We start from the raw sequence: 22,831 nt of genomic DNA on the forward strand, positions 1-22,831 counted from the left end.
ACCAGCTGGGATCCAAATTCACCGGATGCACAGTGGTCAGAGGCGAGGTCTCCCTCCCTATGCACCCCCTTCCAGAGTTATGCACCCTCCCAACTGGAGTGGTACCCCTAGAAGACAAACCGGCCAGGATGCTGGCTACAGTCGCCCTGCCGTCCAGGACAGGCAAACACCTGAACCTGGCTCCCCAAACCCAGGGACGGACGCTTAGGTCAGATGCCTGGTGCACCAGGACTTCTCAAGTTGAAAATAAAGTCTAAGGCTTTCTCCTCTCCTTCAGCAGCAAGACAACCACTGCAGGCCAACCCCCAGGTCAGTGACAGCATTTCTCCTAGAGCTTTCCCAGTTCCTTCTCTTTAGGCAGAGGTTTAATCTTGTAACTTCAGGACACTGCTTACAGTTGCCCTTACGCCCAGATCCGGAACCATCGGCTACTGGCTTCCCAACCGAGGGACGTACCCTTTGGTCAAATGACTGGCGCACCAGGAATTCCTGAGATGACACATAACTAATGTGTTGAGTAACAAGTCTGCCTGTCACTCAGGACAGAAGTGGCATCACCATGGTCACTCACCGGTGACACAGCCCTTCTGTCTGGCCCCTGACCCACTGGTTCTTCCACGGGGGGCCTCTCCCCCTCGCACCCCTCTATCTGGACTTCTGCACCCTCCCAACTGGAGCGGTACTGCCAGACACCAGAACTACTGGAACCCTGCTTACAGATGTTCCACATTCTCCAGACACTGGGAGATCCTCCTCAAATGGCCTATTAGTACAGCGGAGGCCCCGACCTGATGTTGCCTTAAGAAACAATCCAGGCCCTGAGACTGGGTTTCGGGCACCTGGAGACACGCAGTCCCACCCACTCCTTCTCCTCTGAGACAAGACGTGAGCCCCTACACAGGGACCTAGCTGGGCTACTTTGAACCTCTTCCACCAGGCTGGGCTGGAAGACACCTCAGGCACTCCTTTTGGAATCACTCCCCACCTCTATGTCTCTCTCTTCACAGAACCTTACCAACTCTAACATACTGTATCTAAATAGACCACAGAAATCAAAATCAGGCTCCATTTTGGAGGACGTTCTCGAGAAAAGTTTAACACAAGGAACCTAGGTGTCTGAGCTAAAACAGGAGTGCACACCAAAGTATTCAGCAAGCTCCCTATTCCAGAGAACTTACACCACATGTATTCAGCAAGCTCCCTATCTCAGAGAACTCACACCCAATTATTCAGCAAGTTCCCTATCTCAGAAAACTCACACCAAATCGTCCAGTGCAACACATCATACATCCGCACATACCCCCCCGACCGGTAAGACAGTATCTACTGTCCCTGAATCTCAACCTGCACCCCCCTTACTGAGCAACAGGTACCATACTCTGGGAATAGGACGGGGAACACATGCACGGGACTCATTTGTGCTGCCTCCACTGGATCCCACCCTCACTGGTGAATCCAGACAGTCAATTTTGTTGCTTACACTGGATCTCACCCTACTGGTGAATCCAGAAAACTCACGCTGCACTTAGGGGATGATCTACCCTCCCGAGCTAGTGACACCTAACTCACAGTGCACAAGAAACACATTTCCAAGGAAATGACATTTAGAACAAACTTAGAAACAATAATCCCTTTCTATGTGACTATCTAAAATGCAGAGTTTTGCAGTGGAGCCAGTTGTCGCTGTGGTACTGTGCAAACACAAGTCATCATCCCTCCGCTGCCTCCAGTGTTAGAAATGGGATTTCTGGTTGGCTGAGGCTTGCACCAAAGCCGGGCAGAAGCCACGACTCTAGTTAGGGCAAGGAAGTTACACTCCAAAGATAACCCCTGCTCACCCCCTTGGCAACGTGACACGAGCAGTAAGGCTGATCCCGGAGGCAATGTGTAAAGCATTTGCGCATGCACCCACCAGCAACATCCCAGGCCCCCCACAAAAGGAACTCCACACAAGGTTATATCAAAAATAGCCTTTGTATTCTCACAACACATTAGAATAATAATCACATGATGTACAGTGTGCTAACTGGCACAGGCAATATTTAAAAGGGATTATGAACACCTGACAGGACCACATGGACCACTGTCAGCATCAGCACTTGGTAAAGAAATAGTACATTAGGTAAATTTGTAAAAGTAAGATAGGTCATAAAACGCACAACCAGTAAACACTGGTAATCACTGTACTTTGCAACAGTCTGTGCAATGAAATCCATCATACACAGTATCCCATCAGTCTAACTACATTAGGCCCTCACCACCTAAGTAAAACCTTAAACTAGGGGCGTAAATCACACAGGGAAGTATAATCTCCATAACATACCTAAACAGTCAAAAACAACCTCCTATGCATACATCATATCTAGAGGTATCAGAACACAGGGTGCACAAAACATACTACACACAGTACATTTCCTAACACCCAAACCATTAGCACATAAATCACATGTAGCACATAACTCACATCAAGGTCCAGGTTGCGCCACTGTGCCAGGACCTAAACGTAGCAGCTGCTCACTACTTGTTGGGCAGCTGAGGACAAGAACAGGGCCTAAACGCTGCAGCTGGCAGGCCAAAGTAGGGGCGAAGGAGTGTGACTCACTCCTGAGTCCAAAGACATGTCCCTAGAAAGAAAGACCTAAACAATGCAGCTGCTCACTACTTGCTGGGCAGCTGTGAAGCAAACTGCGACAGGGGCCCTCACTGGCCCTTAGGAGCAGCAAAACTGTGCAACGTGAGAGCCTTCTAGGCTCTAGAAATAAAGTATGTACCCCTGGAAACCATTGAGGCTCGGAAAACTAAATATGCAAGAGGTTGGAGCCCTCTAGGCTCGGGGAGGTACTGAGTACTCGGCCATCTGGGGCTGCTCTGGGACACAAAATATGCCACCCAATAAAGATGCCTTCAACGGTGGAGCAAATGCTGAGAGAAGTTCCTGGGCCCCTCTGGGCTCCCTAAACAACTAATGCCCCTTTTCGCTGGAGCGGCCTGCTGCAGGACGGGGCCGCTCCGAAAGCGTTAACTGGGGACTGTGCCTTTATCAGGCACCATAGATCGTCCCTCCTGCTTAACTTCTATGACGTTGTGTGTTAATATTACATGTGAGAAACAGAATTTAGACAAATTAAGAGAATGCCGAATAGTCGGAGATCCTGTCATGTGGCTCCGTGTGCCTGGCTCAAGGGGCCTCATTTATTAGGCTATGCGTCACTTTTATGCCGCCGGTGCGTCACTTTTTGTGATGCACCAGTGGCGTAAAAAATGCGCCTTGTTGCGCCATATTTACAAAGTGACGCATCAAGTAGATGCGTCACTTTGTAAATCCCTGCGCCACATTATACCTGCGCCGGGTATAACGCATGCAAGGGGGGCGTTTTGACGTAAGAAAGGGTCATGGAAGTGACGCAGTGAAATCTATAAGATTTCACTGCGCCACTTCTAGGACACAAATGCGTCAATTTCTTACGCCTGTCTCACAGCAGGCGTAAGACTGACGCAGGCCCTTTCAAATGGGGCTTGCCTCATGTGAAAGGACACATTGCTGGAGTTGAGTCACTTTTGTGACACACTCAGCAATGCGTCACTTTTGCCCCCAGCCCTTTCCTACTCACCGGGCTGTTTGTCTCTGGCGGGGCTCCTCCTCGTTCTCGGTGCAGCCCTGCGGGGCTTCCCTCCTCCCACTGGAGCCCTGTGCAGACAGGCCTCGCTGGTCAGTGCCCCTCAGCACGGCGGGGACAATCTCCGGTCTCCCTCTCCACACGGGAGACCGGCATTGCGCGGCAAACTTCCCCCAGGCAGGGGGAAGTGGAAATTACTCTCTCAATGCCAAGCCCACAGTCAGGCGGCGCGGGCCTGACTTCCGGTTTTCGGCGCGAGGCCAGCAGCGGGGATTTCACATCGGGAAATGAGGGTTGGGCACCTGCTAAGGCACAAAATTAAGCAGGGGGAGTACCCCCTCTAGAATTAATTACATAAGCAGGCAAAATGGCGAGAAACAGTGCTTCCAGGTGCTAGATGTAACCAGAGGACCTGGTATAAACTTTAAAGCACTCCCAGGCACAGGAGGGCTGCATGAAGTCTGTCCAAGGTCCTAGGAATGGCAAGTAAAACAAAGGGGGTTCCAGAAAAAGAAGTCCTCCACTCATCCAGGGGCTGGGCAGGGCCCAGGGAGGCAAGCCTTCCCCCTGGGCCCCAGCAGCTGCACATCCCTGGTAGATTCAAGTCAGGAAACAAGAACATTTAACATAAGGTCACAGCCTCTTTTTCTACACAGAATTCCTTTGTTGTCAAAGGTGTAGGCAAGGGGCGAACCAGATGCAACTGGTTCTTGAGCACTTTGTTTTGCTCAGTCCCTCTCCCTATTCACAGGAAAGGCCAGGGACATCAGACGCACCACAGGGGGCGGAGCCAGCATTGTGGAGGGAAGGCCTAGCCCTATTCAGGTCCCAGGTGCACTCCTCTTTCCCATCAACATGCAGATCTCTCCATTCACCACCGTGGCAGACCCATCCTACTCCTGGAGCCAGGCACTCCAGCCAGCTCCAGCCAATCACAAGCCAGACAGTCAATTCACATTAATTGCACAGACATGCAAACTTCTAGAAGTGTCACTTCGACACTAGACACAATATATCCGCGCACATCATCGCGCAGCATTTAATCACACGAGTACGCACATACCAAACTCAACCTTGCACTCCCCACACATCAGGAATTACCATGGACACACATATCCCCCATGCATTCCTATGGGGGGAGGCCAATCTCACACACTTGCCCAGAGAGCGCACGGACGTTACACTGGGACACAGTGTCAAAGTGCGCAAAGACCAGAAATCACTATAATGATGTAACATTAAAAAGGCAAAAAGTTCAGGGGTGAACCTGCCAGAAGGGCCAAGTCCAACATTGGGTGACAAACATTTCAGTTTCATAGAGCTCCTTCTGAGCCCATGAGTCTCCACACAAAAGAAAAAACGTATATCCTTACAAGTGTAACATCTATTTGCCATTTTACAAAGACTTATAAAGAGTGTGTGATAGTGTTTTTCTATGTTTCCCTTCCTTAGACAAATATAAGAAGAGGACTTGAGTGAAAGTGAAAGAAATAATATTTTCCTTTAACAGTACAGACACTAACAACATGAACAACAATTTGAATAATAATAATTGATAATATTAATTGTTAATTGTAATGATAACTTAATGAAATGCATGATTGATATGTGTAAGAGGTGGGAAAGCCATGCGTAGCTTGTCTTGATGTTCCTTCATCATTCGAAAAAATGATGAAAATGTAGTTTTTTAACACTTTAAGCATAGCAGGAACCACAATGCAGGGCTTAGTAGGCCTTTTCATATCTCATATGAAACTCCCAAACTGCTTAGTCTAGGGCCGATTCACAAAGGCATGCAACAGTAAAATACAAGGGTGCTCCACCACTACTCTTTTATGTGTTGTTAGATGCTTTTGTGAAACAGCCCCAAATCAAGTAAAATGGGACTTTTTCTGTCATACTCAGGTACAATTATTGCGAAATATTTTCACCTTTACTAATAGGACGTTGGACATTGCAGAAATGATTCACAAAAGCCTTTAAGAGTATGTATGTAAAAGAGTACTCCTCTAGCACTACTCCCCATGCTCATAAATGCTTTGGCGAATCAGCACCACTGTATTGCCTCATTCTAGTGAAATAAATATAACACACATAACCTTAAGAAAAGATTTACACTATGAATATTCAATTAGTTTCTTACACAATAGATCAAGAAATACACTGATACCTTGGTACAAAACCAGCAAACAAATGAGAGAATACATTTTAGTCCAATCATGTTGATAGAAGCAATATACAACAATAAATACGCAAAAACACAGCAAAAACAGAAGTTATGGTTTTGGCCTCAGTAATGACTTTTGGAACCCGCAATGGTGGCCAGAAGAGATGGGGATCCCCCCTCTTCCCGTGGCAAAGGTGAAGAATCTAGGGGTTCTAATAGATGACCAACTCACATTCAGGCCCCAGGTCAATGCTTTAACATCTTCAATTTATTTTCTTCTGAAAATGTTGCGGAAGATACTTCCTTTTCTCCCCGAAAGCAGTAAAAAGACAGTGGTTACACCCCTGGTTCTACCCCGGCTGGATTACTGCAATAGCTTGTTGTTGAATGCCCAACAGGGACTTCTTAACAAGATGAGGTCCTGCAAAATGCAGCAGCCAGACTCCTGACGGGCATTCCGAAGTACGCCTCCCTGTCATGTGAACTCACGAAACTACACTGGTTGCCAGTGCGGAAGCGGATTGCTTTTAAGGTTTTGTGCCTAGTTTTTAAGGCCCTTCAAGGCCTTGGACCGGCATGTCTGAAAGATTATTTTCAATGGTATAACCCTGCAGACAGCTAAGATCATCAAGCTCGCGCCTGGTCATAGTTCCTCGCATAAGGAAAGCACAATGGGGGGGTAGGGGTTTTGTGTTGGGGGCCACAAAGGCCTGGAACGCCTTGCCCTTTGCCCTGAGAAACACCACAGATCTTATGACTTTTAGGAAAGGCATCAAGACTTGGTTATTCACACAGTAATCTTGTTCGGCTCATACCCTTTGGGAGCATTTCATTAGCGCCAGGACACCTCCGGGTAACAGTGCGCTCTATAAATGTCGAAAATAAATAAATAAATTAAACAATGATTTTATTTCTAACCATATTTATCCAAAACAAGTGGGACGCTCGATACAGCTTCCAGGTGCAGCAGGTGTAGTGGTACCAGAATTATAGGCCTGAAGGCCCAACTGAAGCCTGAGCATTGCTGTGTTTTATAATTCAAACAGCAACTGGTGAATCTGTTTCTTTCCTTACACTAGGAACCAAGACATACTGGGTAAGTTAGAGGATAGAAAAGCAGCAAACTTACAATACAGAGAACCAAGCTTCAACGGCGGACTTTTGGTTCTGCACCTCACGCACGATTCCTCAATTTAAAAGTCCTGCGCACTGATACCCTGGCACCAGCCTTTACGTCACGCCTCTGTGTCCCAGAACCTGAAAATCCAGCTGCAAGTAGGTGTGCGCCAGGCAATGAAGTCTAAGACAATCTTGTTGTATGAAACGTCTTTCTTTCAAATTCTTATTTTCCATATGTTAATAACACATTTAGGTTGCAGCAAACTTATGATGAAATATATATTTAGTCCAATCACATTGATGTAAGCAATAACACACCATTAAAGATGTTAACATTAATTTTCATTCTAACAACATTCATCTAAAACAAAATAATGAAAGGGAAACCCAAAAAAGCAATTAATCTCTGCCCACAGAATAATGTTTCTGCAAGGGTTTGATTCACATACCTTTCCAGGCGTACATCTAGTAAGCAACATCAGTTGCAGGTTTCCAGGCATCAAATGACTTATTCTTTATTTGGCATTATCATATCCTCCTATGTGGAATTTCGTGACCAGTACTATACCACATTGTGAGAAATCACTGACGCTGTGCAATGATGCATTTCTTTCTTTTTTTGAGAAACGTGTCAGAGAGGAGATTGTAAATGGGCAGGATTCAAAGCCTTGAAAAAATCACACCCAACAGTTTTTTTGAATGATTTTTTCCTGCTTACTACTATGGCGTTGTGTGTTAATATTACATGTGAGAAACAGAATTTAGACAAATTTAGAGAATGCCGAATAGTCGGAGATCCTGTCATGTGGTTCTTCGATTTCTGACTTCGTCCCGTATTCAGCTGCCATTTTGTGCCTCTCCGCCATTTAGTGTTGCCCTCACTCAGGCAGCACGGCGGACAGTGTGTTTTTGCTTCCCAGCTGCTGCGTGTCCTTTTAAGTTAAAGAGTAACTCCATTGCCTTTGTTTACAAAACTGATGTCAGGGTCTGGCTGAGTTCGTTAATCCATGTCCGGGTTGACTGATCCATGTCTCGACTGACTATTTACCCTCTCCTATTCTCTCCTTACATTATCTTATCCGACTGGCCTTCACTATTCTCTCCTTGTATTCTCTTGTGACACAACTATCCTTTGAGGCACACAAATACATCCTGCCATCTGCAAATTGGATTGTTGGTACCACCACTGATTAATTTGTTAGGAGGGGTAGCACACGGGGTCTGAGAGAGGGGCGTATTTGAGACACCTGATAGCTTGTTTTCCAACTTTTCTCATTGGTCCGTTTTGTATGTGCAAGGAGTAAACTTCATAAATGTATTTCCTATAAAAGATTGTGCACCATGGATTGAAGTGGCAGTCTCCTCAGAACCTACCTTGTGTGTAACTTCTGGGATAACTGTGCTTAGCTGCAGCTTATAAACCTGGTTTCCACGCTCAACGGAGTGTCTCGTGTCTCTGTTCGACAAGGCAGGTGAACTCTGGGATTTAAGGCGTGCCCTGCGCCGCCAGGCCCATAAGGCCTGGTTCTCTAACTGGCGCCCAACGTGGGGCGGTTTCAGTGGTAGCGGTTCAGCCCGAGGGTCGTGAGAAGCCCTGTAATAAAATTCCGGAGGATTCGCGAACCACGTCAAGCGACCCCTGTATGTCGAAGTGGACCGAAGGTCTTTTGCAGCGTGGCTACTCCTTTCCGACGGCTGCTGACGACTGCTGCCCTGACTACCGCCCTGCCTTGGACCCTCTAGTGATGACTGGTATCGCGAGACGTTAGACGGACCTCTGTTGGCGTGAGAAGACCATTAAGTTAAGTATTTGTGGGTAGCGCCCACTTCTTTGTTTTGTTTTTGAAATTTTGTTATTCGACTGTTGCAATAGCTGAAGCTAAGGGGTTCAAAACACTCTGCTGGAGGCCACTGCAGATCCAGGTCTCTCTATTCAACCAGGTGACTGGGTTTGCGTGAAGAATTTTCAGCGGAAAAATAGTCTGGAACCTCGTTGGGGTCCTCCTAGGCAAGTCTTGTTGACGACACGTACAGCAGTAAAAGTCAGTGGGAAAAAGAACTGGGTCCATGGCGTACACTGCAAGAGGGTACCTTTGCCTTTGCCTTTTGATCAATGGGTTCGTAAGGGCATGAGTGATAGTGAAGGTAAAAGGGTCCCTCGATTTGTACCTTTTAGTAGTGCACGCCTGGATCAAACGAACTCTGAGAAAGAAGACGACGACGTGTTGCAAGAAGCTGTACCAGCACATTTGCGTTTGAACACAGCGAATCCAGAAACTTTGTTTAAGGAGCTAATGATGCCTAATAAGACTCTGTATAATTTACGACCCAGAGTAACTAAAGACAATTGAACTTTCCTTTTTTTTATTTTTCTGATTATACTGTTTGAGAGACATTATTTTTTTCCACTATCCATCAAGTTGCAGGGTCACGGTAGGAGTCTTAAGCTGTGACCTGAGTAGTGACATAGGTCTGCAGGACTTGCAGTGTCATAGGACGGCTAATAACCACAGCTAAGTGATCAAGGATGATTGCTGTGAGCAACGCTTTAGAGAATGGATATTAAAGTGGAAAGTAATTTTAATAATGTACAAATGAAAAGGAAATGTAAAGAATTGATGGTTAGTCCATGTGGCATAACCCTATGTATTTTAATATGTTTATGTACTTTATTGGCCTGTGTAAGTTGGGTTGTTCACATTATGCAGCAAGCACCTGTTCCAACCTCTGTCCCTTTGTCTTTTCCTACTACTGCCTCCCCACATCGGTTTCATACACTCCCAGAACATGAACAGATTAGGAGAACAGAATATTTCAATAATTCATTTATTCAGTTATTGCATCAGCACCAACTGGTAATGAATGCCACTGATTGTTGGGTCTGTGGGCTCATGCCCCATAACACAGAGAGAGGGATGCCATATTTAGTCCTTCTATTTTCCTATGAAGGCTCTGCTTGGGCCTATTTGGCTATATTCTCTAATGTTTATCAGAACCAACTACGGTAAACTCCTGGTAGTCCATATGGAGGTGGAGCAGATTTTAGTCACAGTTCTCTGATAAAGGGAATAGTGGCTATGGCTAGAATTGCTGAGATTAGTAAGATTCCCTTGGATGAGTAAGGAGCATATGATTGCGGGAATGTAACCCGGTATGTTACTAGCCTTACAGAAAAGGCTAGGCGAAGGAGATTTCCACCAATTTGCACTGTGCCTCATCGAGGTAACTTCTGTCTACAAATTAATGGCCAGAATGTTTAGAATCAACAGGAAAAGAGTGTTTGTTCCCATACTTATGTCTATACACCTCAGATTTCCTCACCGTTCGTGCCATCACACGGCACCTATTTTATCTGCGATGATAGAGCCTATACATGGCTTCCTACCTACTTTTCAGGAACTTGCTATGTGGCTTTTCTTCTTCCTCCAACATATACTGCTCCTTCAGGTCTTCATAGGAAAAGATATGGCCGAGGAGTTATTGATTCGAAAGACACAGCAGGACAAGAAGGAGGTGACTTCATTAAAGGGTTGCTTCCTTTCTCGAGCCCAATGGCCAATAGCAGAGACATCAGACAATTAGTTTGTGTTGTTGAGGCTACCATAAATGTAACATCTGGAGCCTTGAGTAATTTGACAGCCGAACTTCAGGTGGAGCGCCTTATGACTTCACAGAACCGTATGGTTTTAGACATTGTTCTTGCAGATCATGGAGGAGTCTGTAAATTGATGGGGTATGGTTGCTGTATTTACATTCCTGATAATGCCCCTAAGGTATGCCAAGCTATCTCCAAGTTGCATATCATCTCCGAGTCTATACCTCAGGACACGGGAGATTGGTCTGTGATGGGATGGTTTTGGGGACTACTGTCCACATGGGGATGGAAGATACTAACTTTCCGTGGAATGGTCTTGGCCATCATTTTCTCTTGTTGTCTCTGTGTACAGTGTGGACCTGCCATCTGTGGTCTTTGTGCCACCATGTGTGTCCCAAAGCCTGTGTCACAGAAAACAGAGAATATTAGAATGATGTTACAGCAACAGCTCGATGACCTCATGGCCATTGACATCGACTCAGACTGACTTGAGTCCCTGGTGTTTTGCCTGAGTAATGGCAAAAGGAGGGTCTGAGGTTTTTCGATTTCTGACTTCATCCCGTATTCAGCTGCCATTTTGTGTCTCGCCACCATTTTGTGTTGCCACTCACTCAGGTAGCACGGCGGACGGTGTGTTTTTGCTTTCCCAGCTGCTCCGTGTCCTTTTAAGTAAAAGAGTAACTCCATTGCCTTTGTTTACAAAACTGATGTCAGGGTCTGGCTGAGCTCGTTAATCTATGTCTGGGTTGACTGATCCCCTTCTAGACTGACTTTTTACCCTCTCCTATTCTCTCCTTACATTATCTTATCCGACTGGCCTTCACTATTCTCTCCTTGTATTCTCTTGTTACACAACTATCCTTTGAGGCACACAAATACGTCCTGCTATCTGCAAATTGGATTGTTGGTACCACCACTGATTAATTTGTTGGGAGGGGTAGCACACAGGGTCTGAGAGAGGGGCGTATTTGAGACACCTGATAGCTTGTTTTCCAACTTTTCTCATTGGTCTGTTTTGTATGTGTAAGGAGTAAAATTCGTAAATGTGTTTTCAATAAAAGATTGTGTGCCACGGATTGAAATTGCAGTCTCCTCAGAACCCACCTTGTGTGTAACTTCTGGGATAACTGTGCTTAGCTGCAGCTAATAAACCTGGTTTCCACGCTCAACGGAGTGTCTCGTGTCTCTGTTCGACAAGGCAGGTGAACTCGGGGATTTAATTGGTGCCCTGCGCTGCCAGGCCCATAAGGCCCGGTTCTCCAGTCATGTGGCTCCGTGTGTCTGGCTCATGGTGTTTTAACTAATCCTAGGTGTCCTCTGAAAGGAAGCACACACCAGCCCATACTCACTACCACTTTGTGCTGAGTTAATGTCACAGAAGGGACTCAAACACTGCGTACTGTGTTGTAGGGTGATTTAGTTTTTTTTGCAGACCATAATTTGAATTGGAAAGTTTCCTTATGTAATGGAATGTAGTGCTATGTGCCACTTTTTCCTATTTTGCATCAAGGAGGGGTATCATGGGTGGTACATTGGAATTCTCATGCAACCACTCACGGCTTTTAGCGCACACTCCTATTTACTAACATTGGAAGAAAGGGATTTGCCCCAAACATTTACCCCTTTTTGAGGCAGACGTAAAAATAGAGCACCCTTAAAAAAGCTGCATGTTTTTCCAGTTTTGCATGTGTGCTGCACTGGCCAGCACACTTTCAAAGTTTGAAAACATAGTTTTTCTACCACGAGGATCCCCTTTCAGTAGAAAATGTATGCTTGCTAGAATACACACATTTTTGTACCATCGTCAGCCGAAAGTGTGCCAGACAAGGGAGAAAGAAAAACAATGCCTTATCTTAGGAGGTATACCACTGTTCTGCTCTCGCCCTTTCATGCACTGCAGCACAGCAACTAATTGGGTTTTTTGTGTGAATTTCAGTGTTTTCTTTAACCATACATCCATGGTGGTGTAAGCAAACCTAATCATCACTTCACTTTAACATTTTGTAAAAATAACCTTTTATAGAATATCTTTTTTTTTGTTGATACTTGCTCCGGACCTGTTTTTTTTTAATTCAGCCGCAGTTAATCATCACTGCGTACAGACATTTGCTGTGTGTATAAGGGAATGGCTGTGGGCCCTGTACACAATGTGTAGTCACCACATCACAGGACCTTTGGTCATTTGAAGCAGGGGTTGGAAGACCAGCATGACCTGTGGTAAGAGTCCATCTTTCCTACCTGTACCATGCCTTATCAAGCCAGACCCTGTTCCCAAACTGGCGACCAAATAAGTATGTGCACAGTGCCCTTCCAGGATCTGCACTTCACTCTCCTTGGATGTCTGACCCCCAACTGTGCATGGTCTTTGGGAATGCGCAGCAGCTAAGGAGTGTGCCCACATTCTGCAGTCATCTGTCCCCTACTCCCCACTGTGCAAGGTCTTTAGCCCTGTGCAGCAAGGATGGGCCACCGGGTCTCCTGGTCAATGGCCAGGTTCTGCAACACTCCCTCAGTGGGTTGGCAGGAGGTTGACCCCCCCAGCACACAGCCTTTTGACATGCACCATCCAAGGGTTGCCTATCCCCACTGTGCACAGTCATGCTGTACGCAATATAAGTGGGCAGCAAGGCCTGTCTTCTAGCCAGGACCTGCAGCACACACTTCACAAACTGGCAACCCCTGCTGAGCAGGACATTCAGTTATGCACTGCCGGGGCGGGCCACAGGATCTGGTCTCTGGCCTGGTCCTGTGACCTACACCTTTGCAGGCAGGTTAGTGAACTCTGCTGCACATAGCCTTTCACTGTAGGCAGCGGGGTTGGCCCATGAAGCCCAGCATGCAGCTTTGTCTTTCAGGAAATCAATTTTGGGCAGTCATTGTTTATGAGGTTCTTCAATTGGAACATGGTTGTTGTTTTTTTGTTAAATTGGCTATGTTATTTTAGTTGTTTTTGTCTGTGAGAACAATAGAACAAAGGCAAATTTAATCAGTCACTCTTGCAAGATGAGGAAGGCAGGATGTCCTTTCCAGATACAAAATTACAGAAACAATACCAGTGCCTTGAATTCCATAATCTTTTACAAGGTTGAGTTTGGGAAGAAAAATAGCTAATTTCTTAATGAAGGTAGGGGTTTATTGACCGTAACTTAAAACTTATATCTGTATTTGTACAATTCAGAATGTTCAAATCCAGGAAACTTGTACTGTGGCTCACAGGGATTCACTTGGGGCCAGATGTACGACCGTTTTTTGCGGTCGCAAAGGGATTTTAGGCCTGTTTGTGACCGCAAAAATGTGTGGCACTTGTACCAACCATAATTTTGCGAGTTGCAAACAATTTGCGACTCGCTCAATAGGGTTAGCGGCTCGCTATTAGGAGGGGCATTTCAAGGGCATCCCTTCCTAATAGCTACTCCAAAACCTAAGTTTGAATTTTTGCAACCGCAATTGCGGTTGCAAAACACTCGCAGCTTATCACCCGTCTGAGAAGGGTGGTTAAGCACTTGCAAATTGGAAAGGCTCTCCAACTAACAGGAAATCTCAGCTAAATAAATTTACCCCTGTCAGCCTCGACGAAACTCGTCAAGCTATTCTCTCCATCAAGTCAGGCTCCCCTTTTGACCCGTGCCCCCCTCTGCTGCTTCGCGCTTTAGTGGACACGGTCAATCCAAGTATAAATGCTATCATCAACTCCTCTCTGGCCACTGCCGCCATTCCATCTGAATGGAAACTTGCTGCTGTAAAACCTTTGCAGAAAAAACCCCTAGCTGACCCCACCACACTCTCCAACCTTCGCCCAATTTCACTGCTCCCACTGCTGTTCAAACTTACTGAAGCGGCGGTAAACAAACAGCTGACCAGATATCTGGAGGAAAACCACCTCCTACACCCCAGCCAGGCAGGTTTCAGAGCTAAACACTCCACGGAGTCAGCTCTTCTACATACAGTGGAGACTCTCAAGATGGCAATGGATCAAGGAAAAAAGGCCGTCCTGATCCTGCTTGATCTATCGGCGGCCTTTGATACGGTCTCACACCCCGTATTAATTGGCCGCCTGGCAGAATCGGGATTAACAGGAACTGCCTTCAAATGGCTGAAAAACTTCCTCAGTCACAGGAAACAAGTTACCATATTAGGAAGCCACTGTTCAGACGAAAAAGCACTAAAAACAGGGGTACCACAAGGCTCTAGCTTGAGCCCAATTCTTTTTAACCTTTACATGACCCCTCTGATTGAGCTCATTACAACCTTCGACATCAGCACGATATCCTACGCTGATGACACTCAGCTCATCCTTGTTCTGGACAACAACACGACTAAAGCAGAAGAAAATCTGAGAGACTGTCTCACCGCAACCTTCGAATGGATGAGAACCCACCACCTCAAGTGCAATTCAGGCAAAACTGAAATCCTCCCTTTTGGCCAAAACAATTTTTTCTCCCCTAAAAACTGGTGGCACCAAGACGCCGAAGTCCCGCCGAACACCATCAAGTCGGCCTGCAACCTCGGGATAAGGTTTGATGAAGCCCTATCTTTCAAACAACAAGCAGGTACTGTGGCAGGGTCCTGCTTCAATAATATCAAGGGCCTCAGAAGGTTCTTTGACCTCCTCCCCCTGACAGCTAGAAAGACGGTAGCAGTGGCCCTCATCACATCCCGTCTAGATTACTGTAACAGCATCTATGCAGGTTCCAACAAAGCTGTTCTACACAAATTGCAGATGGTTCAGAACGCCGCCGCCCGCCTAGTGCTGAGATTACCTAGGAAGTCATCTGCTTCAGCAGCACTTAGAACCCTGCACTGGCTACCTATCCACAAGAGAGTGTTATTCAAAATCTTACTAATCACTTTCAGGGCTTACCACCAGTCGGGCCCCACCTATCTGTCACAAAGGTTTGGAAGATATACTCCCTCCCGCTCACTCAGATCCTCCAACCTAAACCTATTGGTGGTCCCCAGATTCAGACTCACTACAAAAAGAGGAAAATCCCTTCGAGTGTTGGGAGCCAGAGCCTGGAACAAGCTCCCACCCCAGATGCGTCTGATCCCCTCAGAGAACCTGTTTCGAAAGGCCCTTAAAACCTGGATTTTTAATGCCTCTGACACCTTCTGTCTAGCGCTAATTTAACCTTTACACCTTACAAACTCTTTTCAGATCCACTAAAATTTCCCCCTCTCCTGGTTTTATGTAGTTTCCCAATTTTTCTCCTCTGTGACACGTTATGACTAGCGCCAAGATGCTCCATGGAGTGTAAGTCGCGCTTTATAAAAGCCAAATCATATCATATCATATCATATCATATCAGGGGACCCATTCCCATTTGTGAATGCATGCACACATTTGTTTAAAGGCAGGAAGTGGACCAGGGACCACTGCCTGCCCTTAAAAAATGAAACAGAAAAGTTTCTCTTTTATTTTTAAATATATCCTATTTTCCTTTAAGGAAATGGCTGCATTTAAAAAACAAACTACTTTATTGTCAAAGCTGTGCCAGACATTGTGGTCTGCTGACCGCAGCAGGTCACTGCTCCTGGGAGTGCCAGCCATTCCCAATGGGGTCGCAAATTGCGACAGCCTCGTTAATATTCATGAGGCATGCAATTTGCGACCCCATTGGGAATTGCAAACAGTGTTTCAGACACTGTTGTGCATAGCATTTTGTGACTTGCAAATTGTGACTCTCAATTCATCGCAATTTGAAGGTCGCAAAATGCTATGGTAGAACATCTGGCACTTGGTGTCGTGAAGGATTCTCAAATCCTTGGACACCATTGGAAAGATTTAATTGGTTGCTGTGTCTGTATTATTCTTGTTCTTTTTGCACATTTCATGACACTTCTTCTCATAGGAGAGATCTACACCAAAGTGCTCTATCTAGTTTTTTTACTGTGTTCTGTTTTTATAGGGATAGAGAACACTTTTGTCATTTTAGTATTAAATTCAAGAAAAAATCAGAAGCAGAGAGGATGTCCAGAGGAAGCTGGATCTTACAATGCCGCTCTGGAGTTTACCAGTATCCCAATACAAATCTGATCTACATTTGTTTTCTGTCCCTGATAAGAATAATGTCAACATTGTATACTTTGCAAGTAAGAAAGTGTGCATTGTATGCAGTCAATGTAACATTATAAAAACGGTGGGCAAACACATCATCTCGATACAACTATTTAGTGAAATAGACTGCCCAACAAGACCAGTAAAGAAGTGTGTCATCATGAGGTGGAAGATTGTACACCACCACTTAATGCTTCACATATTCACAGCATTCATTTGTTTCACCTGCCAAAAATCTAACCAGTATCAGTTCCTTTCTCAACCAAAATATCAGGTACCTCCAAATCTAATGTATTATTTTGCAATAAGAAGCTAAATAATAATTTGGCCCTCTACCTGTATTCATAAGTTTTGGTCAAAGAATGATTCTATGGATTTGTGGATCAATGTACCGAAGGTTTTATGTACCATGTCACACATGCTTCTCAAATGTTGCTACATCTGTGTTTCACAGAACAATGCCACAGTTTGTTGTGAATAGCATCAAGCAATCAGCAAGGCACAATGTCCACTATACTACAGACATGAGGATCACTGGGCAGCTCACATACAGATACTTCTCTCCTTGTGGGACTGCATTCAAGACCCTTTGGTCCACATGCATCAAGCTTTTTTGCGGTCGCACACTTGCTGATTCACAACCAGAACAAGCCCTTTTCTGATGCATGAACCCATTTCCATTTGCAAATTTGGTAATCGCAATTTTTTGTGATTACCTTAATTGTGAATGCATTTAGGGAATCGCAAATTGAGATTCCCTAATTGCAATGCATCCAGCCTTTCCTAAATGCAAAATGTGAATTTAGGAAACGCTAATTACCATCAACTTCAAGTTGATGGTAATTTGCAAATTCTTTGAAAAATGCACAGAAGTGCATTTCTCAAAGTGATGTGTGTGCTACATGTGCATACTTACCTTTTTGGGAGGGGGTGCATCAGGGGGCTTAGGTCCCCTGGCACCCTTGGAATTGCATTTGCAATTTTCACTTACCAATTAGGTAATCACAATTTGCGAATGCATTCTCATCATTCCTATGGGCCTATACACCCATTCCAAACTGCAAAACATTATGGGTTTCTAGACCCGTTTTGTGATTCAGTAAAATGTTACTGAATTGACAATGGGTTTAGTAAATACCAAAAAGAGATTTTTTTGGTCGCAGACCTTGTGATTTGGTGAATAGAAGGGTTTGGGACTGCAAAATAATTATGTACAACAGGCAAAAATATTGTAAACTCTCTGTGAATGGAAAGAACGTTAAAACAATTTACCTGTAGAGAATATGACCTTTTTGGAACTGAACTGCAAGGGTACAATCAGCACCATTCTATTGACACAAAAAATAACCAAATCCTAAAAGAAATGCACTTGAGGAGAATAATACAATGCATAATATCATGCAACTTCTGTAACTCAGCCACTCACATACATGTCACCGATAACTGAAACACACAGCAGTAAACAAATCATTTTCAGTGCACTAGAAAAACATAGATTTCCGAAAGTGCAAACTTGCTGTATTACAAACAATAGGCTCCTCCAATACAAGCAATAATACTTGGGTCATAAAGCGCAGTAAATCCTAAAACCATAAAGGAAGCTGACATGGGTAATGAGTGCATTGGGGCGTGCACCTGAACACACTAAAGTATAGCATACGAGGCATCTTCAATCAAAACTATAAAACACAGGGCGAGCCTGCTAGATCAATCAAACAAAGCACAGCTATAAGAAGGACAAATGTCCTGCAACGTGCAGACATGAAATCAGACATTGCAATGGCACAAGTAATATGGATGACTGACATGAACAGCATCTTCAACCCCAAAGAAGGAAGTATGTGGAGAAAAAAATGCTGTGAAGTCATAACATGACCTGGATTGCATGCTGGACAATTATTGGTTCTTGCTATCTCGGTGTATTCTGCAGAACTGAACTAATAATCAGGGAGGATATTGGAAATCATATTAAAATGCGTCTGCACAACATACTTTGACAATAAAGGATCCCAAGTCACCAGGGACACCCTTAGATTCAGCGAGAAATTGGAGTGTCTAGATTTATGTCAGCTTGGAGAAAACAATGGCATCCAAATGAAGAGTTACAACAGTAGGTATTTGTATCTGAGGTTTTTGTATGCCTTCACATATCCCCCATTTTGCTCTGGCACAATTTACTGTACTCACATTTCTTTCCGAAACATGCTCAGAATAATAAAGGGCAGAGGAAACACAAGTTCCCAACGCGTAAAAATTCAGCCGTCATTTAACCGCTGCATGATATACGCTGAGTTATTCTGAGAGGTATCCCTGCAAATCTCGCGGTTGACTTATGGAACTGGATCACAAAACCTTTTTTTGACTTTCGCTATTTCATGTCCTTGGTGATAAGTTATGGCAGCACTTAGTGCAAACACTTTTTACCACCATATTATGAAAACCGGTTTCTGGAAGTGGTAATGTGTGACCGAAACATTTGTGCATATTTGTTATGTTTTGCTGTGCTGATGTGTTTTGTTGTTTTCATACTGCTGTAATTTGTACTGCTTTACTGCAATGTGATTTTGCTGCTTTGTACTGCAGTAGCTTTGTTTGTCAATTGTTCTGATTGCTTGGATTTGATCTGATGTTCTATTTTAAAGGTGTTGTTCTGTTACTTTGTGTAGTGTATTGTGTCATGGTGAATAATATCCCCCACCCCTCCCCCCCACTAGTGTGCCTGCCGGGATCATCTGCAGTACAAGTCGAGTACTGTTTCGGGAGGGACTCAATTATGAAAGCATGAGCTCATTCTAACTGGACATTATTTAGAGTTATATCAAACTACAAGATTGCCTTTTTAGATGGATGCCTATGGTGGGGGCACCGCAACAGATAACAGGTATAAACGTCAACTTACAAGCGATGTCATTCACTTATAATGAAAAATAGAAAGTACCTTTGAAGAATAAATAGAGAGGATTCATCCCGTCTACGCGGGTCAAACAGAATCCGATTTTAAAGGGAGTCATCTATAATTGACCCAGAAGATTTATCATTATTTGTGCAATTTTAAGGTGGCAACCATTTGGGAATACTTCTTGCGTCAAGATTAGCTGTACCTCTATCGCCAGGTGAACAACATATCATTTGGGAAGATCCTGAAGAAGGTGCTTTACATCTGACATATTCCACCGAAACGCGCGTCAACCTTGTTGTATGCACTCAGCCCATGGAGATCCATAACATCTATGTCCCCTTCTGACCAGGATGTGTATGTGCTTTTGGGTTTTTTGCCAGTTTGTTAGGTTTGATTGAGTGTGAGCGTGAATGTGTTAATTTGATTTAGATGTAAGGTATTATTATAGGGGTCCAGTGAAGAGCACTAAATTGAACATGTAAATAAAAGATATGAAATTGTTGGTTTATGTAAAAAAAGTATAAAAAGAAAAACGTAAAAAATAGATTTTTATGAACATGTATGTCTTTTTAGATTACATTGTTTTCGTTTTGATACAATCAATGTAAGTAAGTACAAATAACAAGTACAATGAATAAATATAACTCTTGAAATAATACGATGGTGCTGTATCCATGATGTTCCACAAAATGTATGTATAACCCATTAAGATATATCCCAAATGGTAAAGAAATAGAGGTCTAGAGGGTGGTATATTATTCACTGTGTTTATTATAGTGGTCCGCCTTTTCTCCGGACCTTCATTTTTCTTTAGAGGGGGTTCCCTTTTCCAGAAGTAGTATTGTGTCATGGTCTGTCATTTACTTTAGATATGTCAACAACGCTACTATATCTAAAGCCAAAGGCAGCATATGCCTTGAAAGCTCCTGTGTCAAGAAAGTATTAACCTCTGTTGAAGGTGGTAAAAAAGCTCTGCTCCAACTCTCAACTTCTTAAGACACCCGCTAAAAATGGTGGCTGAGACTGAGTCTAAGCATAGTGCTCACGGAGCTCGCTTTATGTGGTACGGTCAGGGGTTTAAGTGGGATGAAACAACTGGGGGGGGGGCTCTCTCAAAGGGGCGTGGTCGATATAACACTACGGGTGTGGCTTAAAAACACCTAAGCTAAAAATCTTTGCTAAGCATAATGTGCCGACTCACTGATATTTTGCTGCTTCTATCTTTGCATCCAGATATATAATACAATAACTAACATTAAACCTACAACAAGCCAAAACTATTGGCTTTGTCAAAGGAAGGAATTTCTTTATTATGCATGATTAATTAAAACCGTTGCATACATTAAAACTTATTATAAAACATCTGATCATATATACTTAAAAAATCTGTTATATGGTCCACATATTTAAATTCAGTTACTCATTAGAAAAGAAAACATTCAAGTGATCAATTTGTATGACAACAACATTTTCAAAAACAAACATTTTGCACTTGCATTTTATTGTTTGCATGTTCGTTTTTAGGAAGGTCATATTCGCCATTATAAAAATTGGCAACTACAAATGGTTGCACAATTGCCCACAGTTCCTTACAAGCCATTATGAGCCAAGCAAATCCCCTAATCATGATAGAAGAAAACAAGAACTTGTGACAATATGAAGTCACAGACAATGTGTTCACTGTGTTATAAAAGTGGAGTATCTTCATGCACAGTGTAATTCGCACAATGTGTGTTCTCAATGCCACCCTTGTCTAAGTGCATGTCTGAGTGTTAGGAGGAAAATGTCCTCACAGTGGGCAGCAAACGTGGCCCATTCTCTGCAATCATAAAATCCTTATTTCTTGAGTGAGACTTCCATCTGCATTCACTAGGATTCCTAATGTTGACAAATTCTGCTTTGTGTGAACTTGGGAAACTTCACTCACCTTCACAGCGTGTCAGTTTTCCATACACTGGCTGACTTTGCAGATGAATTTAAAATGATTTCACTTCTAAATTAAATTAAAATTTGCATACTTCGCGTTCACGTAATTATGCAATATTTTCACAAGATGCAGATTTGTCATTTTAATCCTCATGCCAGCTCACTCTGTGACAGTTCTCCTGTCCAGCTTGCCCGCAGTCCACTACCCTTTGCGGCCTTAGGTTTGTGCCTCCTCCGTTTGTTTTCTGCTAATTTTCTGTCTCTTTTCTACTCGCTTTCTGCTCCTTTTTCTACCCACTTCTGCACTCTATTTTTGCCTCTCTCTGCTAATTTCTCCTCGTGATTTTTCCTCTTTCTGCTAGTTTCTGACCTTTATTTTTTCTATCTTTGCCTCTTTCTGACCTTTATCTTTCCTCTTTCTGTACGTTTCTGCTCATTATTTTTCCTCTTTCTGACATGTCTGTTTAACAGAGATGGTGCATCCATAGTGACCAGGTACCCCTAGGGGTGACAGTGTTGCACTATACAAATGCTGATTGATTAATTATATTGTTTGGCACAAACTACATCCCTGTGTCAGTTAGGGCGGCCAATGCACATTTTAAACTGGTTTGAACATGGACTTCTATTGGAATTCTCCAGGGCATATTATCAAGCCCATTATCGCTGCTTTAGCTGCAGTTTTATGCTGCTAAACCGGCGATAATTTTTAATGCCATTCTTGATAATATGCCCCTTAGAACCTCTGCTTGCAGACTAAACATTCAGTGGGGAGCGGTTAATAGGTTTACTGCAGCTCATTCTAACCTTAGTGTTAGCAAGTGATGCTGTCTTTGAAAAAGTTGCTCAATTAAATATGAACCATGGGCCCGATTCACAGAATGAACTTAAGACTCAATCCTAAACTTACTACTATTTTGGCATTCACAGAATGCACTTACTACTTTTGGCATTCACAGAATGCACTTACTACTTTTGGTATTCACAGAATGAACTTACTACTTTTGGTATTCACAGAAGTTAGGATTTTGTCTTAAGTTTGTCTTAAGACAGACTTAAGACAAACTTAAGACAGACTTAAGACAGACTTAAGACAAAATCCTAACTTCTGTGAATACCAAAAGTAGTAAGTTCATTCTGTGAATACCAAAAGTAGTAAGTGCATTCTGTGAATGCCAAAAGTAGTAAGTGCATTCTGTGAATACCAAAATAGTAGTAAGTTAGGATTGAGTCTTAAGTTCATTCTGTGAATCGGGCCCCATAATCCTAACTAGTGGATTGCTGATGATTAGTTTGAATCCACTCAAACTAATCAGGGATTTTTGCTGGAGTAAAGAGAACCTGCTGTTGTTTTGCTGGACATACAAAGTGAGCATGTGAATCTTGTAGAATCTGGATTTTGCCATTACAAAAGTGCTGAATGAGTTGGTTTAAGCAAATAAAATACATCCAG

The sequence above is a fragment of the Lissotriton vulgaris genome, chromosome 4_1 (genome assembly GCF_964263255.1).
Source record: "Lissotriton vulgaris chromosome 4_1, aLisVul1.2, whole genome shotgun sequence".
Taxonomy (NCBI): Eukaryota; Metazoa; Chordata; class Amphibia; order Caudata; family Salamandridae; genus Lissotriton; species Lissotriton vulgaris.